Source organism: Coffea arabica, chromosome 7c (genome assembly GCF_036785885.1).
Source record: "Coffea arabica cultivar ET-39 chromosome 7c, Coffea Arabica ET-39 HiFi, whole genome shotgun sequence".
NCBI classification, from domain to species: Eukaryota; Viridiplantae; Streptophyta; class Magnoliopsida; order Gentianales; family Rubiaceae; genus Coffea; species Coffea arabica.
This window is the reverse complement of record NC_092322.1, coordinates 435,001-442,846: the sequence shown is the minus strand read 5'-3', so window position 1 is coordinate 442,846 and position 7,846 is coordinate 435,001.

Sequence of the window (7,846 nt, the reverse complement as noted above, 5' to 3'; positions counted from 1 at the left end):
AAAAAAGAAATTTAAGTATGGAATTTTTGTTATATGTGATTCAATCGAATCGATTGCATTGAGGATTGCATTGTTGTTTAGATTGAAATTAATAAGATTGATAAGGAGTTGGTTAATGATGCTCGAACATGTACTTGTTTTGAGTGCCTATTTATTTTCTATCGGTATCTATGGATTGATCACAAGTCGAAATATGGTTAGAGCTCTTATGTGTCTTGAACTTATATTGAATGCAGTTAATATCAATTTTGTAACATTTTCTGATTTTTTTGATAATCGTCAATTAAAAGGAGACATTTTTTCAATTTTTGTTATAGCTATTGCAGCCGCTGAAGCGGCTATTGGACTGGCTATTGTTTCATCAATTTATCGTAACCGAAAATCAACTCGTATTAACCAATCGAATTTGTTGAATAACTAGTATTAATCATATAAATTCTAATATTCATAAAGGAATTCGAATTAGTATGTTTGCTATATTAAATTAAAGTATGACCTTGTTTTCAAAAACCTAAGAAATCAAAGTATTTTGGACCTTTCTCATAAACCAATCCAGAAGTAGATTTATTCGAAAAATTCTGATAACTTGTTGATTCATCTGGTATCTAAATATAGGATTTGTTAATTAAGTTTACTAGGTCGAAAATTTATTACTTTCAAAAATGTATAGATTCAATGTCACATTCAGTAAAGATTTATGATACGTGTATAGGATGTACTCAATGTGTCCGAGCTTGCCCGACCGATGTATTAGAAATGATACCTTGGGACGGATGTAAAGCTAAACAAATTGCTTCTGCTCCAAGAACCGAAGACTGCGTTGGTTGTAAAAGATGTGAATCCGCCTGTCCAACGGATTTCTTGAGTGTTCGAGTTTATTTATGGCATGAAACAACCCGCAGTATGGGTCTAGCTTATTGATACGTTCGAAAAAATTTTACTTGAATCCATTTTATTTTTTTTTACCGACAAAACCCGTGCTCAAAATATTTTGAGCACGGGTTTTTTTCTGGTCCAAGTCTATCTTGTCTTTACTACGAATTATTTTCCTTGGTTAACAATAATTGTAATTTTGCCAATATTTGCAGGTTCCTTAATTTTTTTTCTTCCCCATAGAGGAAATAGGGTCATCCGTTGGTATACTATATTTATATGTATTTTCGAACTCCTTCTAACGGCCTATACATTCTGTTATCATTTCCAAACAGATGATCCATTAATCCAACTGATGGAGGATTATAAATGGATACAGTTGTTTGATTTCCATTGGAGATTAGGAATAGATGGACTTTCTATAGGACCTATTTTACTAACGGGATTCATCACCACTTTAGCGACTTTAGCAGCTTGGCCGGTTACTCGGGATTCTCGGTTATTTAATTTCCTGATGTTAGCGATGTACAGTGCTCAAATAGGATTATTTTCTTCTCGAGACCTTTTACTTTTTTTCATTATGTGGGAGTTAGAATTAATTCCTGTTTATCTACTTCTATCTATGTGGGGAGGAAAGAAACGTCTGTACTCGGCTACAAAATTTATTTTGTATACGGCGGGGGGTTCTATTTTTCTCTTAATGGGAGTTTTGGGTATCGGTTTATATGGTTCTAATGAACCAACATTAAATTTTGAAACATCAGCCAATCAGTCGTATCCTCTTCCCTTGGAAATAATATTCTATATTGGATTTTTTATTGCTTTTGCTGTGAAATTGCCTATTATACCCCTACATACATGGTTACCAGATACCCACGGGGAAGCACATTACAGCACTTGTATGCTTCTAGCCGGAATCTTATTAAAAATGGGAGCATATGGGCTGGTTCGGATCAATATGGAATTATTATCTCACGCCCATTCTATATTTTCGCCCTGGTTACTGATAGTAGGCACAATACAAATAATCTATGCAGCTTCAACATCTCTTGGCCAACGTAATTTAAAAAAAAGAATAGCTTATTCTTCCGTATCTCATATGGGTTTCATAATTATAGGAATTGGTTCTATAACTGATACCGGACTCAATGGAGCTCTTTTACAAATAATCTCTCATGGATTTATTGGTGCTGCACTTTTTTTCTTGGCAGGTACGACTTATGATAGAATACGTCTTGTTTACCTTGACGAAATGGGCGGAATAGCTATCCTAATGCCAAAAATATTCACGATATTTAGTACCTTTTCCATGGCGTCCCTTGCATTACCGGGTATGAGTGGTTTTGTTGCCGAATTGATAGTATTTTTTGGAATAATTACCAGCCAAAAATATCTTTTAATGCCAAAAATACTAATTACTTTTGTAATGGCAATTGGAATGATATTAACTCCTATTTATTCATTATCTATGTCACGCCAGATGTTCTATGGATACAAGTTCTTTAATATTCCAAACTCTTATTTTTTTGATTCTGGACCACGCGAGTTATTTCTTTCGATTTCTCTATTTTTACCCGTACTCGGCATTGGCATGTACCCCGATTTCATTTTTTCACTGTCAGTTGACAAAGTCGAAGTTATTCTATCTAACTCTTTTTCTAAATAGTTTTCATAAATAAAACCGCCTATGATTTTGAAATTGTTGATTCTATAATCATAATGAAAAAGTTCTAGAATGAAACAAAGAGAGCTTTTCTCTTAAATTAAATTTCTAAGTAAAGTTAAGAAATAAATTTGAACACGATATCATATGGGCACGAATCGTATGAATCGAATACAATATTCGATTCATACGATTCGTGCCTACTCGAATAAATTTTTTTATATGCGCCCCACTCCCTTGTATTCGTAAGATAATTTTTTGAATTCAGTTAGCTAGTAATGTAAATGAACCATAACTATGCAGCCCTATTCCTAATAGATTGACCCCAAAATAGCAAATCCAAATTATAAGAAAGCCTATAGACGCTACAATTGCTGAGTTTGCACATTTCGGGTTTCTAGTTGTTCGAGTATGTAAATAAATCGCGAATATGATCCAAGTAATAAATGCCCAAGTTTCCTTTGGATCCCAATTCCAATACGATCCCCACGCTTCGTTAGCCCATACTGCTCCTGACAGAATACCTATGGTTAAAAATATAAACCCCAGACTGATGCCCCGGGAACTCCAATAATCCAATTGTTGAATCAATTGAGACCTATAATAATTCTTAGCAGAAAAAAAAGAAGTATTTTGCAAAAGATTACTTCTTTCATTCATATATTCGATTTCAACAAAGAAAAATGACTCATTTAATAAAAGATTATTTCTATAAAGAATCTTTTTGTTTTTTCTAAATGTAATGACTAGAAGTGCTATTGACAATAATGATCCACATAAAAGGGACGCATAGCCCAATATCATCATTGTTACGTGCATTATTAACCATTCGGATTGAAGAGCAGGCACTAATATTGAAGATTGGTCTATTTCAGTTAAAAGACCTGAAGTAGTAAAGCCTTGAGTAAAAACAACACTTGAACCGGTTATTGTGCTTAAATACTTTTTATTTTTTTTGAAATACGGAACTATATGAATAAGGGAAAAACTCCACGAAAGGAAGATTAATGATTCATATAAATTGCTTAGTGGGAAATGTCCCGAATAAGTCCAACGCGTAACTAATAATCCTGTTAGACATAAAAAAGTAACTATCATGCCCTTTTCAGACGAATCATATAGTTGTACGATCCCATCTACTAAAAAAAAGCTTATCAAACGCATTGTAATTATGATTGAAACGATGGAAAAGGAAATATGAGTTAATATATGTTCTACGGTTGAAAATATCATAAAAAATCTTAAAAATGAAGAGTCTCTTAAATGGAAATCGAGAGTTGAATTTATTATAGGATCTATTTATCTTTTTTAGAAGGTGGCATGCCGCCACTCGGACTCGAACCGAGATGCTCTAGCACTGCTTCCTAAGAGCAGCGTGTCTACCAATTTCACCATAGCGGCTTGTCTTGAACTTATAATAGTCTATAAACAAAGAATCGTCGAGATCAAATTGAAGAACTAAATTCAGTGTAATATTTTTTTCAGAAAAGTTTTAAATTACTGAAAAAACTCGTTCAAATGGGGTTCGTTATTTTAGTTTAGAGGTTCTTAGTGACTTTCATGGATTTTATGTTCTCCTAGAATTGAACGCTTGTAACTAGAAACTTCTACCTTCAACCAAGAATTAATCAAGAGAAAGGACTCAAAAAAATGCCTTTTATCAATGAACATAAAATAAATAGAAAAAAATACCTTTTTGATCACTCCAAATTGACACATTTTCAGAGGGAAAATCCTCACTAAGGGTTGAGTTGACAAGAGGAAATATCTGGTGAATCTTTAAAGTAATTCCTATAAAAAAATAAAAAGTACGAAAGTTATTGCAAAGGATTTTAAAGATTTAATCTATTAGTTTTTTATTCAACCCTTTAATTAAAAATTAAAATAACTTTTAACTAAAGGTCTTATCCCCACTCTTCTAAAAAAAGAGAAATTTTTTGTTAATCTAACTTTGACAAATAGGTCGATGGGGAAATAAACCTCCCCATCTTGGAAATGAGAAAAAGAAAGGTAAACCTTTTACAAAGATTTGTCAACAAAATTTTTCTTTTTTTGGTCAATAAAAAAGTATTAGGATTTTTAGAATAATTCAGTAACCAAAAAATTCTTATTTTTAAAACTAAAAGAATGAACTTAATTTCATTTCATATTGATTACATCAACTCAAGAGATGATGAAATTTTTCTATTTTTTTTTATAGAAAATTGAAAATGGATCGATTTTTGAGTGTATTCTGATTATTCCAAACTTTTATTACTTATTTATTTGTTTGCTGTACAAAAAAACTTTTTGAATTCCCAGTAGAAAGAGATTTTCCTAAGGAAAAAGCTTTTAAGGCTGTCCAATATCCCTTCTTTTTCCAAATATTTTTACGAATACGCTTTTTTGATGTAGAAGTACGCTTTTTTGGAACTGCCATTTAAAGGGGATTACTTATCGTTCTAACTGGATGTGAAAGACATCTATTGTTCAAAACCAATCATTTAGTCTATTTATTATCGAAATAATATTCTCTTCAGAAAAAGAAATTTCGATAGGGTAAAGATATGTGAAAATTGAATCAATAAAATTGTATTAGTATTAAATACTCAAATAAAAATAGAAAAAAGACGAAGATTTTGTTATTCTTTTTTTTTTCAAACTTTTCTATTCCTTAAAATATCCGTAAAAAAATTTCTTTTGATTGTTATCTTTTTTTGCGATTCTTTCTCATTCAAGTCTATACCTGTTTGTATCTATAGAACTCGCTGTGCCATAAAAATCGAATTAGTTAAGTAAGCTTAAACTTAATATAATAAAAAAGAATCGAAAAACCTTTATTTATTTCTGTCTATTTTCGTCATTCTAAGGCGAATTTCCATATAATTATAATAAAATACCCCACCAAAAGATTTAAGATAAGAATAAAAACTTTGCTTTTGCTTAATGAAAGAAAAAATTTCATCTCCTTTTCTATTAATTATATAACTGATCAAACTCGGGTACTTTTTCCCTTTCATATAATTTTATATAATTTGAACAATTATAACTTCTTGATTTGAATATTTTAAGGATTTAGCAAAAATTCAGAAGAATAAGTAAAGTAAAAAAACAAAAGATTCTAAAATTCTATTTAAGTTAGTTTAACTTAAAGTCCATATCTTGACTTTTATTGATCCCTTTCAAAGAGGTAAGATCCGGTGAATCGGAAACAATTAATTAATAAATTAAGAATTAAAAAATGTTTTTATGCAACAGACATATCAATACGGGTGGATCATCCCTTTCATTCCACTTCCAATTCCTATATTAATAGGGGTCGGACTTCTTCTTTTTCCGACGGCAACAAAAAATCTTCGTCGTATGTGGTCTTTTCAGAGTGTTTTATTGTTAACTATAGTCATGATTTTTTCAATCAATCTGTCTATTCAGCAAATAAATAGCAATTCGATCTATCAATATGTATGGTCTTGGATCATTAATAATGATTTTTCTTTAGAATTCGGCTATTTGATCGATCCGCTTACTTCTATTATGTCAATATTAATAACTACCGTTGGAATTATGGTTCTTATCTATAGTGATAATTATATGGCTCATGATCAAGCATATTTGAGATTTTTTGCTTATATGGGTTTTTTCAGTACTTCCATGTTAGGATTAGTTACTAGTTCGAATTTGATACAAATTTATATTTTTTGGGAATTGGTTGGAATGTGTTCTTATTTATTAATAGGGTTTTGGTTTACACGACCTCTTGCTGCAAATGCTTGCCAAAAAGCTTTTGTGACTAATCGTATAGGGGATTTTGGCTTATTATTAGGAATTTTAGGTTTTTACTGGATAACGGGTAGTTTTGAATTTCGTGATTTATTCGAAATATTCAATAACTTGATTTATGATAATGAAGTCAATTCTTTGTTTGTTACTTTGTGTGCTGGTCTAGTATTTGCCGGTGCCGTTGCTAAATCGGCACAATTTCCCCTTCATGTGTGGTTACCTGATGCCATGGAAGGGCCCACTCCTATTTCTGCTCTTATACACGCTGCTACTATGGTAGCAGCGGGAATTTTTCTTGTAGCTCGGCTTATTCCTCTTTTCATAGTTATACCTTACATAATGAATTTTATTTCGTTGATAGGAATAATAACAGTATTATTAGGAGCTACTTTAGCTCTTGCTCAAAAAGACATTAAAAGAGGATTAGCTTTTTCCACAATGTCTCAATTGGGTTATATGATGCTAGCTCTAGGTATGGGATCTTATCGAAGTGCTTTATTTCATTTGATTACTCATGCCTATTCCAAAGCATTATTATTTTTAGGATCTGGATCCGTTATTCATTCAATGGAAACAATTGTTGGATATTCTCCTTATAAAAGTCAAAATATGGTTCTTATGGGAGGTTTAACAAAGCATATACCAATTACCAAAAATACTTTTTTATTAGGTACACTTTCTCTTTGTGGTATTCCACCCTTGGCTTGTTTTTGGTCCAAAGATGAAATTCTTAATGATAGTTGGTTGTATTCAACGATTTTCGCAATAATAGCTTGGGCTACCGCGGGATTAACCGCATTTTATATTTTTCGGATATATTTACTTACTTTTGAAGGGCATTTAAGTGTTCATTTTCAAAATTACATTGGTAAAGAAAAAGTATTTTTCTATTCAATATCTCTATGGGGTAGGGGAGCTTCGAAAAAAATTAACAACAATTTTTCTTTATCAACAATGAATAATATTGAAAGTTCTTCTTTTTTGAAAAAAAAGACATATCCAATTGCTGAAAATGTTCGAAATGTGACACGTCCCTTTATTACTATTACTCATTTTGAGAATAAAAAGTTTTATTCCTATCCTTATGAACCAGACAATACTATGTTATTCCCTTTACTTATATTGGGTCTATTTACTTTGTTCGTTGGATCTATAGGAATTCCTTTCAATCAAGAAGGAGTAGATTTAGATATATTATCCAAATGGTTAACTCCATCTATAAATCTTTTGCACCAAAAGTTGAGTAATTCGATGGATTGGTACGAATTTTGGAAAGATACAGTATCTTCTGTCAGTATAGCTTATTTAGGAATATTTATAGCATCCTTTTTATATAAACCCCCCTACTCCTCTTTACAAAATTTTGATTTAATTAATTCAATTCTTAAAAGAGGTCCTAAGAGAATTCTTTGGGACAAAATTATAAATGGCGTATATAATTGGTCGTATAATCGTGCTTACATAGATTCTTTTTATACAAGATCCTTCACTGGAGGAATAAGAGGATTGGCTAAATTAACTCATTTTTTTGATCGACGGATAGTTGATGGA